Source organism: Pseudophryne corroboree, assembly GCF_028390025.1.
Source record: "Pseudophryne corroboree isolate aPseCor3 chromosome 3 unlocalized genomic scaffold, aPseCor3.hap2 SUPER_3_unloc_20, whole genome shotgun sequence".
NCBI classification, from domain to species: domain Eukaryota; kingdom Metazoa; phylum Chordata; class Amphibia; order Anura; family Myobatrachidae; genus Pseudophryne; species Pseudophryne corroboree.
Genome location: NW_026967509.1, coordinates 1,730,321 through 1,752,599, shown reverse-complemented (window position 1 = coordinate 1,752,599; position 22,279 = coordinate 1,730,321). Strand labels below are relative to the sequence as shown.

General features: G+C 49.4%; 1 long non-coding RNA gene across 1 annotated transcript in view; it reads right to left on the bottom strand.

The window, feature by feature from the left end:
- Positions 1 to 1,519: 1,519 nt before the first annotated feature.
- The window catches only part of LOC134983677 (uncharacterized), a 64,758-nt gene continuing 43,998 nt past the window's right edge, over positions 1,520 to 22,279 (bottom strand). Inside the window, exons 2-3 of the long non-coding RNA XR_010191670.1 lie at positions 13,922 to 14,113; positions 1,520 to 1,605 (exon numbers count right to left, since the gene is read on the bottom strand). This is a non-coding gene — a long non-coding RNA (uncharacterized LOC134983677). The remainder of the gene's footprint in view (positions 1,606 to 13,921; positions 14,114 to 22,279) is intronic.

The window sequence follows — 22,279 nt, the reverse complement described above, 5'->3', positions numbered from 1 at the left end:
CCAGAGAATGCACCCGGCTCCTTGGGCACGTTTTTCTAAATGTAGTCTGGTAGGAGGGGCATAGAGGGGAGGAGCCAGCACACACTAATGATTTCTTAAAGTGCTAGGCTCCAATAGACCCAATCTATACCCCATAGTACTAAGTATCCCAGTATCCCCAGCCTAGAATAATAGGGGCTGATGGCTCCCAATGTATGAGATACACCAGAGAGTGTGGGGAGGAGACTGGTCAGATCTCTGGGCTGGTAACACACAGTGACATGATGTGAGGGGAGAGCAGGAGTATAATAGGGGCTGTTGCCTCCTGATGTATGAGATACACCAGAGAGTGTGGGGAGGAGACTGGTCAATTCTCTGGGTTGGTAACACACAGTGACATGTTGTGAGGGGAGAGCAGGAGTATATTAGGGGCTGATGGCTCCTGATGTATGAGATACACCGGAAAGAGAGTGTGGGGAAGAGACTGGTCAGATCTCTGGGCTGGTAACACACAGTGACATGATGTGAGGGGGAGAGCAGGAGTATATTAGGGGCTGATGGCTCCTGATGTATGAGATACACCAGAGAGTGTGGGGAGGAGACTGGTCAGATCTCTGGGCTGCTAACAGAAAGTGACATGATGTGAGGGGAGAGCAGGAGTATAATAGGGGCTGATGGCTCCTGATGTACGAGATACACCAGAGAGAGTGGGGAGGAGACTGGTCAGATCTCTGGGCTGGTAACACACAGTGACATGATGTGAGGGGGAGAGCAGGAGTATAATAGAGGTGATGGCTCATGACTTCCCCACTGGGAAAATAAATATTCCTCATTGGTTTGTACTGACAAAGGAGGGTGTAGGATAAGAGATTGCTGTAGTGACCGAGCAAGGAGAATATGTGACTCTTTTCTGTAATAAATGTTTATTACTCACCTGTGCTGATATCTGTAGGGATCTCCTCCTCCTTACACTGCTGATCCCCCCTCACATACGTCTCTTCTTCTCCCTCTATATCTTCTGCCTTCATATCAGTCACATACGTCTCTTCTTCTCCCTCTATATCTTCTACCTTTATATCAGTTACATACGTCTCTTCTTCTCCCTCTATATCTTCTGCCTTTATATCAGTCACATACGTCTCTTCTTCTCCCTCTATATCTTCTGCCTTCATATCAGTCACATACGTCTCTTCTTCTCCCTCTATATCTTCTGCCTTTATATCAGTCACATACATCTCTTCTTCTCCCTCTATATCTTCTGCCTTTATATCAGTCACATACGTCTCTTCTTCTCCCTCTATATATTCTGCCTTTTTATCAGTCACATACGTCTCCTCTTCTCCCTCTATATCATCTGTTTTAATATCAGACAGACGTTCTACCTAAAAAAAACACAAACAAAGCACAACACTATAATGACATTTGGAGAAAACAGTATAATATCAGTGTATAAGACACACAGCTTCTCTACAGATCATATAGTGACAGTCACTGTAATATATTGGGTGAGACCCTAAATCCCACCTACCCGATCCTCCTGTGGGGTCCTGTGATTCTCCTCTGTACAATCCTGGGAATACAGAGGACGGGGACATCTCTCTGGGGTATCTCTGTTACTGAACCCATCTGTAGGAGACACACAGTGACTGAGTACAGAGTATATACTAAGATTTTACTCACCGGTAAATCTATTTCTCATAGTCTGTAGTGGATGCTGGGACTCCGTAAGGACCATGGGGAATAGCGGCTCCGCAGGAGACTGGGCACAACTAAAGAAAGCTTTAGGACTACCTGGTGTGCACTGGCTCCTCCCTCTATGACACTCCTCCAGACCTCAGTTAGGATACTGTGCCCGGAAGAGCTGACACAATAAGGAAAGGATTTTGAATCCCGGGTAAGACTCATACCAGCCACACCAATCACACCGTACAACTCGTGATACTATACCCAGTTAACAGTATGAAATACAACGGAGCCTCTCAACAGATGGCTCTCAACAATAACCCTTTAGTTAAACAATAACTATATACAAGTATTGCAGACAATCCGCACTTGGGATGGGCGCCCAGCATCCACTACGGACTACGAGAAATATCTTATTTTCTCTAACGTCCTAAGTGGATGCTGGGACTCCGTAAGGACCATGGGGATTATACCAAAGCTCCCAAACGGGCAGGAGAGTGCGGATGACTCTGCAGCACCGAATGAGCGAACTCTAGGTCCTCCTCAGCCAGGGTGTCAAACTTGTAGAATCCTGCAAATGTGTTTGACCCCGACCAAGTAGCTGCTCGGCAAAGTTGCAAAGCCGAGACCCCTCGGGCAGCCGCCCAAAAAGAGCCCACCTTCCTTGTGGAATGGGCTTTCACTGATCTAGGATGCGGCAGTCCAGCCGCAGAATGCGCAAGCTGAATTGTGCTACAGATCCAGCGAGCAATAGTCTGCTTTGAAGCAGGAGCACCCAGCTTGTTGGGTGCGTACAGGATAAATAGTGAGTCAGTTTTCCTGACTCTAGCCGTCCTGGAAACATAAATTTTCAGGGCCCTGACTACATCCAGCAACTTGGAATCCTCCAAGTCCCGAGTAGCCGCATGCACCACAATAGGTTGGTTCAAATGAAACGCTGAAACCACCTTAGGAAGAAATTGGGGACGAGTCCTCAATTCCGCCCTATCCATATGGAAAATCAGATAAGGGCTTTTACATGACAAAGCCGCCAATTCTGACACACGCCTGGCCGAAGCCAGGGCCAACAGCATGACCACTTTCCACGTGAGATATTTTAGCTCCACGGTTTTAAGTGGCTCAAACCAATGCGACTTAAGGAAATCCAACACCACGTTGAGATCCCAAGGTGCCACTGGAGGCACAAAAGGGGGCTGAATATGCAGCACTCCTTTAACAAAAGTCTGAACTTCAGGCAGTGAAGCCAGTTCTTTCTGGAAGAAAATCGACAGAACCGAAATCTGGACCTTAATGGACCCCAATTTGAGGGCCATAGTCACCCCTGACTGTGGGAAGTGCAGGAATCGACCCAGTTGAAATTCCTCCGTTGGGGCCTTCCTGGCCTCACACCAAGCAACATATTTTCGCCATATGCGGTGATAACGTTTTGCAGTCACATCCTTCCTGGCTTTGATCAGCGTAGGAATGACTCTTTTCCTTCAGGATCCGGTGTTCAACCGCCATGCCGTCAAACGCAGCCGCGGTAAGTCTTGGAACAGACAGGGCCCCTGCTGCAGCAGGTCTTGTCTGAGCGGTAGAGGCCATGGGTCCTCTGAGATCATTTCTTGAAGTTCTGGGTACCAAGCTCTTCTTGGCCAATCCGAAACAATGAGTATAGTTCTTACTCTTCTCCTTCTTATTATCCTCAGCACCTTTGGTATGAGAGGAAGAGGAGGGAACACATAAACCGACCGGTACACCCAAGGTGTCACTAGAGCGTCCACCGCTATCGCCTGAGGGTCCCTTGACCTGGCACAATATTTTTCTAGCTTTTTGTTGAGGCGGGACGCCATCATGTCCACCTGTGGCCTTTCCCAACGGTTTGTAATCAGCCGGAAGACTTCTGGATAAAGTCCCCACTCTCCCGGGTGGAGGTCGTGCCTGCTGAGGAAGTCTGCTTCCCAGTTGTCCACTCCCGGAATGAACACTGCTGACAGTGCTAACACGTGATTTTCCGCCCATCGGAGAATCCTTGTGGCTTCTGCCATTGCCATCCTGCTTCTCGTGCAGCCCTGTCGGTTTACATGGGCGACCGCCGTGATGTTGTCTGACTGAATCAGTACCGGCTGACTTTGAAGCAGGGGACTTGCCTGACTTAGGGCATTGTAAATGGCTCTTAGTTCCAGAATATTTATGTGTAGGGACATCTCCTGGCTTGACCATAGTCCTTGGAAATGTCTTCCCTGTATGACTGCTCCCCAGCCTCGAAGGCTGGCGTCCGTGGTTACCAGGACCCAGTCCTGTATGCCGAATCTGCGGCCCTCCAGAAGATGAGCACTCTGCAGCCACCACAGTAGAGACACCCTGGTCCTTGCAGACAGGGTTATCATCCGATGCATCTGAAGATGTGATCCGGACCACTTGTCCAACAGATCCCACTGAAAGATCCGTGCATGGAACCTTCCGAACGAAATTGCTTCGTAAGAAGCTACCATCTTTCCCAGGACTCGCGTGCAGTGGTGCACCGACACCTGTTTTCGTTTGAGGAGGTCTCTGACTAGCGATGACAACTCCTTGGCCTTCTCCTCCGGGAGAAACACCCTTTTCTGTTCTGTGACCAGAACCATCCCCAGGAACAATAGACGCGTTGCAAGAACCAGCTGCGACTTTGGAATATTCAGGATCCAGCCGTGCTGTTGTAGCACTTCCCAAGCTAGTGCTACTCCGATCAGCAACTGTTAGGGTCTCCTGCCCTTTGCTGCCACGTCGTCAAGGCAACCGGGAGACAAGTGTTAGCAGAGTAACCTGAGCGCAGCTGATACTCCGGTTCGGATCTTTTGCTGTGCAGTGGTTACAGGCTCTGTGCACGGCAGGGGATCCGATGCTGGTTTTTGTGCTCACAGTCTGTGAGGTCTGAGTGGGGCGTGGACAGCACCTGCTATATAAGGCCTCTTCTCAGGTTAAGCAGATGCTGCTGAATCTTTGTTGGTTAGTTAGTTCCTGAAAGTTAGCCAGTACTGTGTAGCTTTGTATTTGTTGTTGCTTACTGCAAATAGGCCTGGGGATTTGGTACTACACTCTGCCAATCCAGACCTAGCAGTAAGACTGGAGTCAGTCGTTTAACTTGCTGGGGTTCTTTTGCTACTCTGTGAACTTAGCAAGTTTGCGGCTGTATTCTCAGATTTGCTTGCCTAAATCCTGTCTCACTGTGCAAGGTGTTCAGGTGTCAGTTTAGTGGCAGTAAGATGAACCTGTACACTGCAAGTGAGGATTAGGATTGGGGAGACTCTCCTTGTGTCTATCATTCCATCTCTGACCAAGGAGTTTACTGCCACACCCGTTGGTAACCCTTTAGGGTTTTGCTGTTGCCCTTAGCAACAGCATTTCGGGTTCTCTACGTATTAAAACACAACATCTTGCTTTTTCCATCTGAGCATTACTAATACTAGGGAGACACCCAGTTTCTTAGCCTCTGGGCTTCTCTGTTCACTTTGTGTTTATTTTGTTACCTTATCACCTTCTGTGTACGTAATGTCATATTCCCCAGTCTGTCTGTGAGTTCATTTGTTTTGCATCCCTATCCGTTCAGACACCAGTACATTCCTGCAGGCACTGGTGTGCATAACAGTTCAGACACCAGTACATTCCTGCAGGCACTGGTGTGCATAACATATTCAGCAGCCTAATACTCCTGTTGAAATTTTGAGGGAATATGGAGCATACCCCTCAAAATACGTTGCAACAGGTGGTCGATCAGGTGCAGGTCCTGACTCGACAATTTAATGATTTGTCCATTAAAATGCACACCTCCCAGGCCGCTGGCGGAGCTCCCGCAGCAGCAGCACCTTCAGGGGTTAAGGAGCCAAAAGTAAATCTCCCGGATCGTTTTTCTGGAGATCGCTCGCAGTTCTTTTCTTTCAAGGAGAGCTGCAAGCTATACTTCCGGCTTAGGCCTCAGTCTTCTGGGTCGGAGATTCAGCGGGTGGGCATAGTGATTTCCTTGCTACAAGGAGACCCACAGGTCTGGGCATATGGGTTGCAGCCTGACTGTCCGTCGCTTAAAAGTGTTGATGCTTTTTTTACGGCCCTGGGCATGTTGTATGATGACCCTGACAAGACGGCCTCAGCCGAGGCTAAGATTTCGATCCTTAAGCAAGGGCGAAGGCCAGTTGAGGTTTACTGTACGGAGTTTTGGAGGTTGGCCCATGATACCCAGTGGAATGACCCAGCCCTGAGACACCAGTACCGAAGAGGTCTTTCTAACCAGATAAAAGACCAACTGGTACAATATCCCTTGCCTGATAGCTTGGATCAGCTCATGCAGTTATCAATCCGGGTGGATAGACGGCTGAGAGAGCGTAGGCTTGAAAGGCCGAGGTTTCCTTCTTTCCCAAGGGAACCTCAGACTCTAAGGAATTTTCCGAGGAGCCTATGCAGATTGGGGCTACCCGCCTCTCCTCGCGTGAGAAGACGCGGAGGAGACAGCAGGGGTTGTGTTTGTACTGTGGGAATAAAGGTCATGTGGTAGTATCATGCCCAGAAAAGCCGGAAAACTTCAGGGCCTGAGGGTGATGGGAAATATCCTGTCAGGCCAGAAGTCAGAATTTCCCAAGAAGACTTTTATCATTCCGGTGACCTTGAAGAGCCTCGGTCAAACTGTCAAGACTGAGGCCTTTGTGGACAGTGGGGCCGACGGGGTTTTTATGGACCGCCAATTCGCCCTGAAACACTCTGTTCCCTTAGTACCCTTGGCATCGGAAATTGAGATGTGGGTTAAACGGGGAACCATTATCCCAAGGTAAAATTACCTCTTGCACTAGCCAGATTTCTTTGTTTATTGGAGCCACACACTCTGAAAAATTGTCCTTTTATGTGACTGTCTGTACTTTTGCCCCATTGGTGTTGGGGTTACCCTGGTTAAGGGCCCACAATCCTCAATTTGACTGGGTCTCTGGGGAGATTCTTAGTTGGGGTACTGATTGTTTCAGGAGTTGCTTGAGCCTTCCAGTCAGGCTCTCACAGCTAAGTTTGCCAGGATTGCCAGGGTGTTATGCAGATTTTGCGGACGTGTTCTCCAAAAAAGTTGCAGAGGTACTACCTCCCCATCGCCCCTATGACTGTGCCATTGATTTGTTGCCAAATGCTAAGCTTCCCAAGAGCAGGTTGTACTCCCTGTCACGTCCTGAGACTCAGGCTATGGCAGAGTACATTCAGGAGAACTTGGCTAAGGGATTTATCAGACATTCACAGTCTCCAGTTGGGTCGGGGTTCTTCTTCGTGGGTAAAAAGGACGGTTCGTTGCGACCCTGCATCGACTTCAGGGAATTGAACCGTATCACGATTAAAAACTCATACCCACTGCCTCTCATTTCGGTCTTGTTTGACCAGCTTCATACTGCCACCATTTTTTCTAAGATTGACCTACGCGGTGCGTACAATCTAATCCGAATAAGAGAGGGGGAAGAATGGAAGACTGCCTTTAATACCCACTCAGGGCATTATGAATATTTGGTGATGCCTTTTGGGCTCTGTAATGCCTCGGCAGTCTTCCAGGATTTCATGAATGATGTACTCAGGGAATATTTGGATAGATTCTTAGTTGTATACTTAGATGACATCCTAATCTTCTCCCATTCCCTGGAGGAACATCGGAAGCATGTACGCTTAGTCCTCCAGAAACTCAGAGACCACCGGCTTGGGGCGAAGCTGGAGAAGTGCGAATTTGAAGTTCAGCAAATCGCATTTCTAGGATATATTATCTCCCCAGAAGGTTTCCAAATGGAGGGTTCCAAGGTACAGGCAGTCCTGGATTGGGTGCAGCACACTAGTTTGAAGGCGCTTCAGCGTTTCCTGGGCTTTGCGAATTTTTATAGACGATTTATCGCTGGATTTTCGTCTATAGTGGCGCCCTTGGTGGCACTCACTAAGAAAGGAGCGGATGTTGCTCACTGGTCTTTTGAGGCTAAAGCGGCTTTTGCCCGTCTCAAAAGGGCATTTGTATCGGCCAAGGTGCTGCGACACCCAGATCCAGAGCGTCCTTTTGTGGTGGAGGTGGATGCCTCTGAGATGGGTATTGGGGCAGTGCTCTCTCAGATGGGAGTGTCTGATAATCGCCTTCATCCCTGTGCTTACTTTTCCCGTAAATTTTCGCCTGCCGAGATGAATTATGACGTGGGTAACCGGGAATTGTTGGCTATTAAGGATGCACTCGAGGAGTGGAGACACTGGCTTGAGGGGGCTCAGTTTGTGGTCTCAATTCTCACCGACCATAAGAATCTGGCATATTTAGAGTCAGTGAAGTGTCTCAATGCCAGGCAGGCACGATGGGCTTTGTTTTTTGCTCGCTTTAATTTTTTGATAACATATCGCCCTGGGTCAAAAAACATCAAGGCTGATGCGCTCTCGCAGAGTTTTGCTCCAATCCAGGAGACCACTGAGGAGCCGTTGCCCATTGTGTCCCCATCATGTATTAAAGTGGGCATTACCCAGGACCTCTTATCATTAGTCCTTAGAGCACAGGAGCAGGCTCCTCCAGACCTTCCGGTAGGTCTTTTGTTTGTGCCTCCTAGGTTAAGACAGCGAGTGTTCCTGGAATTCCATGCCAAGAAGTCGGCAGGTCACACGGGTATTGCCAGAACTCGGGAGTTGCTATCTAGGGCGGTGTGGTGGCCCTCGGTGGCTAAGGATGTGGATCAGTGGGTTCGGGCATGTGACATCTGTGCCCGAAATAAGACTCCTAGAGGGGTTCCTGTTGGCCCATTACATCCACTCTCTATCCCATCTAAGCCATGGACTCACATTTCAATGGATTTTGTGGTGGACTTGCCCAAATCCTCGGGGATGACAGCCATCTGGGTTGTCGTTGACAGGTTTTCGAAGATGGCGCACTTCGTTCCACTGGTTCGGCTGCCATCGGCCAGACGCCTGTCTGAATTATTTATGCTGCATGTTGTGCGTCTCCACGGGTTGCCACTTGATGTGGTCTCTGACCGCGGATCCCAGTTTGTGGCCAAATTCTGGAGGGCATTTTGTTCCGATCTCCAGATTTCTGTCAGCTTGTCGTCAGGCTACCATCCGCAGTCTAATGGGCAGACTGAAAGGGTGAACCAGTCCTTGGAGCAGTTCCTCAGGTGTTATGTCTCCAAGTGTCAGACTGACTGGGTTGCTCATCTGTCCATGGCGGAGTTTGCCTATAACAACGCGGCTCACTCTGCTACAGGGATCTCTCCCTTCCTTTGTGTGTATGGGCATCATCCTAAGGCCAATTCTTTTGACCCCCTGGACTCCACGCCTGGTGGTTCCTCTGTGGTTTCGGTCCTTAGAGGTATTTGGAGGAAAGTGAAGAAAGCCCTTGTGTCTGTGTCATTAGTGACCAAAAGGGTTTTTGACAAGCGAAAAAAAAGCCTGTGCAGCTTTAAATTAGGAGACTTCGTCTGGTTGTCTACCAAGAATTTGAAGTTGAGACAGCCATCTCATAAGTTAGGCCCCCGGTTCATCGGCCCTTATAAGATCACCAGGGTTATCAATCCGGTAGCATTTCAGTTAGATCTGCCCCGTTCTTTGGGTATCAATAAAACATTTCATTGTTCCCTTTTAAAACGGGCGATTAGTAATCCTTCTTCCAGTGGAAGACCTTCCCCTCTTCTGATACGTGGCCAGAGGGAGTTTGTTGTTGAAAGGATTCTTGACTCCAAGATGGTTCGGGGTCGGCTGTCATTTTTGGTGCACTGGAAGGGGTATGGCCCGGAGGAGCGGTCGTGGGTGCGCAGTTGTGATCTTCATGCCCCCAGACTGATACGCTCTTTCTTCTCGCAGTTCCCCGATAAACCCGGTGGTAGGGGTTCTTTGACACCTCGTCAGAGGGGTGGTACTGTTAGTGTCTCCTGCCCTGTGCTGCCACATCGTCAAGGCAACCGGGAGACAAGTGTTAGCAGAGTAACCTGAGCGCAGCTGATACTCCGGTTCGGGTCTTTTGCTGTGCAGTGGTTACAGGCTCTGTGCACGGCAGGGGATCCGGTGCTGGTTTTTGTGCTCACAGTCTGTGAGGTCTGAGTGGGGCGTGGACAGCACCTGCTATATAAGGCCTCTTCTCAGGTTAAGCAGATGCTGCTGAATCTTTGTTGGTTAGTCAGTTCCTGAAAGTTAGCCAGTACTGTGTAGCTTTGTATTTGTTGTTGCTTACTGCAAATAGGCCTGGGGATTTGGTACTACACTCTGCCAATCCAGACCTAGCAGTAAGACTGGAGTCAGTCGTTTAACTTGCTGGGGTTCTTTTGCTACTCTGTGAACTTAGCAAGTTTGCGGCTGTATTCTCAGATTTGCTTGCCTAAATCCTGTCTCACTGTGCAAGGTGTTCAGGTGTCAGTTTAGTGGCAGTAAGATGAACCTGTACACTGCAAGTGAGGATTAGGATTGGGGAGACTCTCCTTGTGTCTATCATTCCATCTCTGACCAAGGAGTTTACTGCCACACCCGTTGGTAACCCTTTAGGGTTTTGCTGTTGCCCTTAGCAACAGCATTTCGGGTTCTCTACGTATTAAAACACAACATCTTGCTTTTTCCATCTGAGCATTACTAATACTAGGGAGACACCCAGTTTCTTAGCCTCTGGGCTTCTCTGTTCACTTTGTGTTTATTTTGTTACCCTATCACCTTCTGTGTACGTAATGTCATATTCCCCAGTCTGTCTGTGAGTTCATTTGTTTTGCATCCCTATCCGTTCAGACACCAGTACATTCCTGCAGGCACTGGTGTGCATAACAGTTCAAACACCAGTACATTCCTGCAGGCACTGGTGTGCATAACAGTTCAGACACCAGTACATTCCTGCAGGCACTGGTGTGCATAACAGCAACTGTTCACTGGACCTCGCCTTTATAAGGAGATCGTCCAAGTACAGGATAATTATAACTCCTTTTTTTTTTAAGGAGTATCATCATTTCGGCCATTACCTTGGTAAATACCCTCGGTGCCGTGGACAGACCAAACGGCAACGTCTGGAATTGGTAATGACAGTCCTGTACCACAAATCTGAGGTACTCCTGGTGAGGAGGGTAAATGGGGACATGCAGGTAAGCATCCTTGATGTCCAGTGATACCATGTAATCCCCTTCCTCCAGGCTTGAAATAACCGCCCTGAGCGATTCCATCTTGAACTTGCATCTTTTTATATACGTGTTCAAGGATTTCAAATTTAAAATAGGTCTGACCGAACCGTCCGGTTTCGGTACCACAAACATTGTGGAATAGTAATCCCTTCCTTGTTGAAGGAGGGGTACCTTGACTATCACCTGTTGCGAATACAGCTTGTGAATTGCCTCTAGCACTGCCTCCCTGTCCAAGGGAGTCGTTGGCAAGGCAGATTTTAGGAAACGGCGAGGGGGAGACTCCTCGAATTCCAGCTTGTATCCCTGAGACACCACTTGTAGAATCCAGGGATCCCCCCGTGAGCAAGCCCACTGATCGCTGAAGTACTTGAGACAGGCCCCCACCGCACCTGGCTCCGCCAGTGGAGCCCCAGCGTCATGCTGTGGACTTAGAGGAAGCGGGGGAGGACTTTTGTACCTTGGAACTGGCTGTATTTTGCAGCTTTTTCCCTCTACCTCTGCCTCTGGGCAGAAAGGACGCGCCTTTAACCCCCTTGCCTTTCTGGGGCCGAAAGGACTGTACCTGATAATACGGTGCTTTCTTTTGCTGTGAGGGAACATGGGGTAAAAATGCTGATTTCCCAGCTGTCGCTGTGGAAACTAGGTCCGAGAGACCATCCCCAAACAACTCCTCACCCTTGTAAGGCAAAACTTCCATGTGCCTTTTAGAATCTGCATCCCCTGTCCACTGCCGAGTCCATAAGCCTCTCCTAGCAGAATTGGACAATGCACTTATTTTAGATGCCAGCCGGCAGATCTCCCTCTGTGCATCTCTCATGTATAAGACTGAGTCTTTTATATGCTCTATGGTTAGCAGAATAGTGTCCCTGTCTAGGGTGTCAATATTTTCTGACAGGGAATCTGACCACGCAGCTGCAGCACTGCACATCCATGCCGAAGCAATAGCTGGTCTCAGTATAATGCCTGAGTGTGTATAAACAGACTGCAGTATAGCCTCCTGCTTTCTATCAGCAGGTTCCTAGAGGGCGGCCGTGTGCGGAGACGGCAGTGCCACCTTCTTTGATAGACGTGTGAGCGCTTTATCCACCCTAGTGGATGTCTCCCAACATAACCTGTCCTCTGGCGGGAAAGGGTACGCCATTAGTAACTTTTTAGAAATTACCAGTTTCTTATCGGGGGAAGCCCATGCTTCTTCACATACTTCATTTAATTCATCAAATGGGGGAAAAACCACTGGTAGTTTTTTCTCCCCAAACATTATACCCTTTTTTGTGGTACCTGGGGTAACATCAGCAATGTGCAAGACATTTTTCATTGCCGCAATCATATAACGGGTGGCTCTATTGGAATGTACAGTAGTCTCCTTGTCGTCGACACTGGAGTCGGTATACGTGTCGACATCTGTGTCTGCCATCTGATGTAGCGGGCGTTTTAGAGCCCCTGATGGCTTTTGAGACGCCTGGGCAGGCACGAGCTGAGAAGCCGGCTGTCCCACATCTGTTATGTCGTCAAACCTTTTATGTAAAGAGTCGACACTATCACGTAATTCCTTCCACATGACCATCCATTCAGGTGTCGGCCCCGCAGGGGGTGACATCACATTTATTGGCACCTGCTCCGCCTCCACATAAGCCTCCTCATCAAACATGTCGACACAGCCGTACCGACACACCGCACACACACAGGGAATGCTCTGACTGAGGACAGGACCCCACAAAAGCCCTTTGGGGAGACAGAGAGAGAGTATGCCAGCACACACCAAAAGCGCTATATAACACAGGGATTAACACTATAACTGAGTGATTTTTCCCAATAGCTGCATATATATATATATATATATATATATATATATATATATATATTGCGCCTAAATTTAGTGCCCCCCCCGTCTCTTTTTTAACCCTATGTAGTCTTGAAACTGCAGGGGAGAGCCTGGGAGCGATCCTTCGAGCGGAGCTGTGAGGGATAATAGCGCCAGTGTGCTGAGGGAGATAGCCCCGCCCCTTTTTCCGCTGACTTCTCCCGCTTTTCTATATGTATATCTGGCAGGGGTATTTTACACATATATAGTCTCTATGACTATATTATGTGTTATTTGCCAGCAAGGTACTCTATATTGCAGCCCAGGGCGCCCCCCAGCGCCCTGCACCCATCAGTGACCGGAGTGTGAGGTGTGCATGGGGAGCAATGGCGCACAGCTGCAGTGCTGTGCGCTACCTTGATGAAGACCGAAGTCTTCTGCCGCCGATTTCCAGGAACGTCTTCTTGCTTCTGGCTCTGCAAGGGGGACGGCGGCGCGGCTCCGGGACCGGACGACCGAGCCTGGGCCTGTGTTCAATCCCTCTGGAGCTAATGGTGTCCAGTAGCCTAGAAGCCCAAGCTAGCTGCACGCAGGTAGGTTCGCTTCTCTCCCCTTAGTCCCTTGTAGCAGTGAGTCTGTTGCCAGCAGATCTCACTGAAAATAAAAAAACTAAAATATACTTTCTTTTCTAGGAGCTCAGGAGAGCCCCTAGTGTGCATCCAGCTCAGCCGGGCACAAAATTCTAACTGAGGTCTGGAGGAGGGTCACAGAGGGAGGAGCCAGTGCACACCAGGTAGTCCTAAAGCTTTCTTTAGTTGTGCCCAGTCTCCTGCGGAGCCGCTATTCCCCATGGTCCTTACGGAGTCCCAGCATCCACTTAGGACGTTAGAGAAATGTGATCAGATGATGTGTGTATATAGGGGCCCCCATACCTGCTCTCCCCTGTACAATACATGACAGTCTCCTCTTACCCAGTGATGTGAGGGGCCGGTGATTCTCCATCATCACGTCCTTGTACAGACCCCTGTGTTCCTCTATATACTCCCCCTCCTGCATGGAGACATAGACAGTGACTTCCTGACGCCTTATAGGAACCGGACACACACAGTGATACAGTCATCACCCAGACACATCCCCTGGTGTTACTGTACAATGTCCCATTCCCAGCAGTCACCTCTCCAGTCATCACCCAGACACGTCCCCTGGTGTTACTGTATAATGTCCCATTCCCAGCAGTCACCTCTCCAGTCATCACCCAGACACATCCCCTGGTGTTACTGTATAATGTCTCATTCCCAGCATTCACCTCTCCAGTCATCACCCAGATACATCCCCCGGTGTTACTGTATAATGTCCCATACCCAGCAGTCACCTCTCCAGTCAGCAGCTGAATGATCTTGTTGGTGAGTTCCAGGATCTTCTGGTCACTGTGCCTCTCATGTATCAGTGAGTGAGGTGGAGGCACCGTGATGGGGCTCTTAGTTCTGCTCAGTCCACGTGACACACGGCTATGGCTGCTGGGTGTCTCACACTCACCAGATGTCTTCTTTACTACTGTGCAACTCTGCAAAATGGGGGATACATCAATATCACTGTAAATACTGACAGGTCCCCTCACCTCCCCAGTCATGTCCCTGTATTATTACTATAGATATAAGTGACGTCACTGTGACACTCCCAGATCCCCTCACCTCCCCAGTCATGTCCCTGTATTATTACTATAGATATAAGTGATGTCACTGTGACGCTCCCAGATCCCCTCAAGTCCCCAGTCATGTCCCTGTATTATTACTGCAGATAGGGCTAACAGACCAGGGTGACATAGAAGCGGAAGACTGAGTGCGGATAAGAGGGTTAGGAGGACAATTGGCTGGGGTTTGTGAAGAAGTGGGCCTTGAGAGCCCATTTGAAGTTTTGTAGAGAGGTGGAGAGTGAGATGGGGAGAGCACGTGCAAAATAGGTAGGACTGGGAGGAGGTAATCAGTTGACAGGATAAGGCCCCCAATTCTGAGACACACCTAGCAGAAGCCAGGGCCAGTAACATCACCGTCTTCCACGTGAGGTACTTGTCTTCTACCATCACCAGAGGTTCAAACCAGGAGGACTGTAGAAAACGTAACATAACATCTAGATCCCAAGGTGCCATAGGGGGCACAAAGGGAGGTTGTATATGAAGCAGCCCTTGCAAGAAGGTCTGAATTTTTGGCAAGAGAGACAACTTTTTCTTGATGGAGATGGAAAGAACTGAAATCTGGACTTTAGTGGATCCCAGACATAAGCCCTTATCCACTCCAGCCTGCAGGAAACACAGGAACCTTCCTAAGTGGAATTCCGAAGAGGGATATGTGCGTTCTTCGCACCAAGAGACATATCTCCGCAAGATATGATAGTGTTTTGACATCACAGGTTTTCTGGCTTGTACCATAGTGGCAATTACCTTTTTGGAAAGCCCTTTGTGAGCTAGGATGTTCCGCTCAACTTCCATGCCATCAAACTAAGCTGCCGTAAGTCCGGGTAGACGAACGGTCCTTGTTGAAGAAGATCCCTTCTTAGTGGTAGAGGCCAAGGGTCCTGTACAGACATGTCCAGAAGAGCCGTGTTCCATGCTCTTCAGGGCCAATCCAGGGCAATCAAGATTGCTTCCACTTTTTGTTGTCTGACCCGCTTGAGGAAACAGGTAGACCAGCTGGTAAGGCCAAAGCGAAGTCAGCGCATACACTGCATTCGCCTGAGGGTCCCTAGTCCGTGAGCAATAGCAGCGAAGCTTCTTGTTGAGATGAGAGGCCATCAAGTCGATCTGTGGGCAACCCCACCTGTGGATGTTCAGTTGGAACACCTGAGGGTGTAGTCCCCACTCCCTCAGGTGGAGGTCGTGGCGGCTTAGGAGGTCCGCCTCCCAGTTCTCCACTCCCGGAATGAAGATTGCGGACAGCGCTCTTGCATGTTTTTCTGCCCAGAGGAGTATTCTTGACACTTCTCGCATGCAGGCCCTGCTTTTTGTCCCTCCTTGTCGATTGATGTACGCCACTGCCAAAGCGTTGTCCGACTGCACCTGGATTGCCTGTGGCCTTAGTAGAGGAGACGCCTGAAGCAGAGACGTTCTGGATAGCCTGAAGTTCCAGAATGTTGATTGGAAGCAGGGCCTCCTGGGCAGATCACCTGCCCTGGAACTGTGCCCCTTGGGTGACAGCTCCCCATCCTCATAGACTTGCATCTGTTGTGAGGAGGATCCAGTCCTGAATCCCAAAGTTCCAGCTTTCCAAGAGGTTGGAAGACTGTGTCCACCACAGGAGTGAAATCCTGGCATGGGGTGACAGCCGAATCATCCGGTGCACCTGAAGATGGGAACCGGACCATTTATTCAGGATGTCCAATTGGAAGGGTCTTGCATGGAACCTTCCGTACTGTATCGCCTCGTAGGAGGCCACCATCTTTCCCAACAATTTTATGCAAAGATCAACGGACACTCGAGCAGGTCTGAAGACCATGCATACCATTTCTTGGAGTGCTCTCGCCTTGTCAACTGGGAGGAATACTTTCTATGCTACAGTATCCAGTAGCATGCCCAGAAACAGGAGCCGCGGAGACGGTTCCAGGTGGGACTTCTGTAGATTAAGGATCCACCCGTGGTGAGACAGGCGTTGGATAGTGCGATCTATGTGGAGTAATAGAAGCTCCCTTGATCTTGCTTTTATCAGGAGATCGTCCAGGTATGGGATCACATTGACCCCCTGGACCCTGAGCTGAAACATCATTTCCACCATCACCTTCGTGAACACCCTTGGAGCTGTAGACAGGCCAAAGGGTAATGCCTGAAATTGGTAATGATCGTTCAGCAGGGCAAACCTCAGAAAGGCCTGATGACATGGCCAAATTGGGACATGTAGATAAGCATCCTTGATATCCAGGGATACTAGGAACTCCTGTGGTTCCAGGCCTGCGATCACTGCCCTCAGAGATTCAGTCTTGAATCTGAAAACCTTCAGGTAAGGATTCAAGGACTTCAGATTCAGAAGGGATCTCACAGACCCATCTGTTTTCGGTACTACAGACTGTAGTAACCCTGTCCTTGTTGCAACAGTGGTACTGGGACAATGACCCGGGACTGTACCAACTTCTCTATGGCCAGTAGTAGAGTACCACGCATACTTTCCAAAACTGGTAAGCCTGATTTGAAAAATCGTTGGGGAGGAGAAACGTCAAACTCCAGCTTGTAGGCCTGAGAGATAAGGTCCCTTACCCAAGCATCTTGGCAAGAACCGTCACAGATGTGGCTTAAGTGACGTAACCGAGCTCCCACCACGAGATCCCCCCGGGGTGGGTGTGCACCGTCATGCTGAAGTGTTTGCGGGAGCAGAACTGGTTTTCTGGTTCTGAGACCCAGCAACTGCTGGTTTTATAGGTATTGCCCTGGAGCCTCTCGCTGCATTGGAGGCTCCTCTGGCTCTGGATCGAAATCTGGAGGACCGAAAGGACTGAGTAGATGGTCCCGTTTAGGAACGTCTAGAAGGAGGGGCACCCGAAGGGAGAAATGTGGATTTTCCGGCCGTAGCCTTCGAAATCCAGGTGTCCAGGTCACCTCCAAAGAGCCATTCACCTGTGAAGGGAAGAGATTCCACATTTGCATGTGTCATCCAGCAACCTGCAATGACCGGCCTTTGTGCTACGCCTGCAGCAACGTAAATAGGATTTTAATACCTACCGGTAAATCCTTTTCTCTTAGTCCATAGAGGATGCTGGGGATGCTTCAAGAACCATGGGGTATAGACGGGATCCGCAGGAGACATGGACACACTATAAGACTTTGAATGGGTGTGAACTACCTTCTCCCTCTATGCCCCTCCTCCAGACTCCAGTTATAGGAACAGTGCCCAGGGAGACGGACATTTCGAGGAAAAGGATTTATTTAACATTTTAAACTAAGGTGAGATACATACCAGCTGGCAGTGCCAGATTAAGGTCCTCATGGGCCTGGAGCTGAAATTTGTGAAGGACCTATTGTGTGGTTCCGCAGGAGATGTGACCAGCATGGCGAGTGTGTGGCTAATGATATGGTGGTGTGATCAGTGATGTATATATATAGTGTGTGTGTGTGTGTGTGTGTGTGTGTGTGTGTGTGTGTGTGTGTGTGTGTGTGTGTGTGTGTGTGTGGTGCGCATGTATATATGCATGTGTTTGAAAAATTCTGAACATCCATTTATTTCATGTCAGCATGGCTCAAACGGGAGAACATACCTAGGAATAAATGCTAGCAAACTCAATGTAACATGACCAGAATATAAATACCAATATTATACACACATATAAATACACGTACACACACACACACACACACACACACACACACACACACACACACACACACACACACACATATATACATCTATCTATGGCACTCAGGACGTTTCAATAATGTCACACATAGCATAAACGATTCTATCTTCAAACGTTTTCAGAACATTGAACAGCATAACCTTGCTTCGCTCACCACAGGTTCCTTTTCCCAGTAGATGTCCACGTGGATAGTGAAACTGATAGGCCAGATGTCCCATGTTCTGAACTTCAGATATCAATAGATAAAATAAGAATTTACTCACCGGTAATTCTATTTCTCGTAGTCCGTAGTGGATGCTGGGGACTCCGTAAGGACCATGGGGAATAGACGGGCTCCGCAGGAGACTGGGCACTCTATAGAAAGATTTAGGACTATCTGGTGTGCACTGGCTCCTCCCCCTATGACCCTCCTCCAAGCCTCAGTTAGGAACTGTGCCCGGGTAGAGCTGACACAATAAGGAAGGATTATTGAATCCCGGGTAAGACTCATACCAGCCACACCAATCACACCATGTAACTCGTGATAGGAACCCCGGTTAAAAGTATGATAACAAATGGAGCCTCTGAAGAGATGGCTCACAACAAAACTCGATTTTTGTAACAATAACTATGTACAGGTATTGCAGACAATCCGCACTTGGGATGGGCGCCCAGCATCCACTACGGACTACGAGAAATAGAATTACCGGTGAGTAAATTCTTATTTTCTCTGACTTCCTAGTGGATGCTGGGGACTCCGTAAGGACCATGGGGATTATACCAAAGCTCCCAAACGGGCGGGAGAGTGCGGATGACTCTGCAGCACCAAATGAGAGAACTCCAGGTCCTCCTCAGCCAGGGTATCAAATTTGTAGAATTTAGCAAACGTATTTGCCCCTGACCAAGTAGCTGCTCGGCAAAGTTGTAAAGCCGAGACCCCTCGGGCAGCCGCCCAAGATGAGCCCACCTTCCGTGTGGAATGGGCTTTTACAGATTTAGGCTGTGGTAAGCCTACCGCAGAATGCGCCAGCTGAATAGTGCTACAAATCCAGCGCGCAATAGACTGCTTAGAAGCAGGAGCACCCAGCTTGGTGGGTGCATACAGGATAAACAGCGAGTCAGTTTTCCTGACTCCAGCCGTCCTGGAAACATACATTTTCAGGGCCCTGACTACGTCCAGCAACTTGGAATCCTCCAAGTCCCTAGTAGCCGCAGGCACCACAATAGGTTGGTTCAAGTGAAAAGCTGAGACCACCTTTGGGAGAAACTGAGGACGAGTCCTCAATTCTGCCCTATCCATATGGAAAATCAGATAAGGGCTTTTACAAGACAAAGCCGCCAATTCTGAAACCCGCCTGGCCGACGCCAGGGCCAACAGCATGACCACTTTCCACGTGAGATATTTTAAATCCACAGTCTTAAGTGGTTCGAACCAATGTGATTTTAGGTATGCCAAAACCACATTGAGATCCCAAGGTGCCACTGGGGGCACAAAAGGAGGCTGAATATGCAGAACTCCATTGACAAAAGTCTGAACTTCAGGCAGTGAAGCCAGTTCTTTCTGGAAGAAAATCGACAGAGCCGAAATCTGGACCTTTATGGATCCCAATTTGAGGCCCAACGTCACCCCTGCTTGCAGGAAGTGCAGGAAACGACCCAGTTGAAATTCCTCAGTCTGGGCCTTCATGGCCTCACACCAAGCAACATATTTCCGCCAAATGCGGTGATAATGTTTTGCGGTGACATCCTTCCTGGCTTTGATCAGGGTAGGGATAACTTCCTCCGGAATACCCTTTTCTTTCAGGATCCGGTGTTCAACCGCCATGCCGTCAAACGCAGCCGTGGTAAGTCTTGGAACAGACAGGGTCCCTGCTGCAGCAGGTCTTGTCTGAGCGGCAGAGGCCAAGGGTCCTCTGTAAGCATCTCTTGAAGTTCCGGGTACCAAGCTCTTCTTGGCCAATCCGGAACCACGAGTACGGTTTTCACTCCTCGCCTTCTTATTATTCTCAGTACCTTGGGTATGAGAGGTACAGGAGGAAACACATAAACCGACTGGTACACCCATGGTGTCACTAGAGCGTCCACCGCTATCGCCTGAGGGTCTCTTGACTGGGCGCAATATCTTTTCAACTTCTTGTTGAGGCGGGACGCCATCATGTCTACCTGTGGTTTTTCCCACCGGTTGACCAGCATTTGGAAGACTTCTGGATGAAGTCGCCATTCTCCCGGGTGGAGGTCGTGCCTGCTGAGGAAGTCTGCTTCCCAGTTGTCCACTCCCGGAATGAACACTGCTGTCAGTGCTAACACATGATTCTCTGCCCATCGGAGAATCCTTGTGGCTTCTGCCATCGCCATCCTGCTTCTCGTGCCGCCCTGTCTGTTTACATGGGCGACCGCCGTGATGTTTTCTGACTGGATCAGTACCGGCTGGTTTTGAAGCAGGGGTCTTGCCTGGCTTAGGGCATTGTAAATGGCCCTTAGCTCCAGGATATTTATGTGAAGAGAAATCTCCTGATTTGACCACAGTCCTTGGAAATTTCTTCCCTTTGTGACTTCCCCCCAGCCCGAAGGCTGGCATCCGTGGTCACCAGGACCCAGACCTGTATTCCGAATCTGCGGCCCTCCAGTAGATGAGCCCTCTGCAGCCACCACAGCAGCGACACCCTGGTTCTGGACGATAGGGTTATCCGCTTTTGCATCTGGAGATGGGACCCGGACCATTTGTCCAACATGTCCCACTGGAACGTCCTTGCGTGGAAGCTTCCGAATGGAATTGCTTCGTACGAAGCTACCATTTTTCCCAGGACTCGGGTGCATTGATGTACCGACACTTTTCCTGGCTTTAGGATGTCTCTGACCAGAGATGACAATTCCTCGGCTTTTTCCAGGGGAAGAAACACTCTTTTCTGGTCTGTGTCCAGAATCATTCCCAGGAACAGAAGACATGTCGTCGGGACCAGCTGTGACTTTGGAATATTGAGAATCCAGCCGTGCTGTTGTAGCACTTCCTGAGTAAGTGCCACCCCCATTATCAACTATTATTTGGACCTCGCCTTTATCAGGAGATCGTCCAAGTACGGAATAATTAAAACTCCCTTCTTGCGAAGGAGTATCATCATTTCGGCCATTACCTTGGTAAAGACCCTCGGTGCCGTGGATAACCCAAACGGCAGCGTCTGGAACTGATAGTGACAGTCCTGTACCACAAATCTGAGGTACTCCTGGTGCGGAGGGTAAATGGGGACATGCAGGTACGCATCCTTGATGTCCAGGGAGACCATGTAATCCCCCTCCTCCAGGCTCGCAATAACCGCCCTGAGCGATTCCATCTTGAACTTGAACCTTTTGATATAAGTGTTCAAGGCTTTTAAATTTAAGATGGGTCTCACCGAACCGCCCGGTTTCGGTACCACAAACATTGTGGAGTAGTAACCCTTTCCTTGCTGAAGGAGGGGTACCTTGACAATCACTTTCTGTGAATACAGTTTTTGAATAGCCACCAACACTGCCTCCCTGGCAGAGGGAGTTGCCGGCAAGGCAGATTTTAGGAAATGGCGGGGGGGGGGGGGGGGGGGAGACGTCTCGAATTCCAGCCTGTACCCCTGAGATACTACTTGAAGGACCCAGGGATCCACTTGTGAGAGAGCCCACTGTGTGCTGAAAAACCTGAGACGTGCCCCCACCGTTCCCGATTCCGCCTGAGCAGCCCCAGCGTCATGCTGTGGACTTACCGGACGCAGGGGAGGACTTCTGCTCCTGGGATCCAGCTGTGTGCTGCAGCTTTTTCCCCCTTCCTCTGCCCCTCGGCAGAAAGGATGAGTCTCTAGCCCGCTTATTTTTCTGGGGCCGAAAGGACTGTACCTGATAATACAGTGTTTTCTTTTGCTGTGGGGTAGCCTGTGGCAAAAAAGTCGATTTCCCAGCAGTAGCTGTGGAAACGAGGTCTGAAAGACCTTCCCCAAAAAGTTCCACCCCTTTATAGGGTAAAACTTCCATGTGCCGCTTGGAGTCGGCATCACCAGACCATTGCCTAGTCCATAACCCCCGTCTGGCGGCAATGGACATAGCGCTTATTTTTGATGCCAGCCGGCAAATATCCCTCTGTGCATCACGCATGTATAAGACCGCGTCTTTTATATGGTCAATCGTTAGCAAAATATTGTCCCTATCCATGGTATCAATGTTTTCCGACAGGGAGTCTGGCCACGCAGCTGCAGCACTGCACATCCAAGCTGATGCAATAGCGGGTCTCAATATAGTGTGTGTGTGTATATAGCTTTTAGGGTACTTTCCTGCTTTCTATCAGCAGGATATTTTAGGGCGGCCGTATCCGGAGACGGTAGTGCCACCTTCTTTGATAAGCGTGTCAGCACTTTATCTACCCTAGGGGGTGTTTCCCAGCGTGACCTATCCTCTG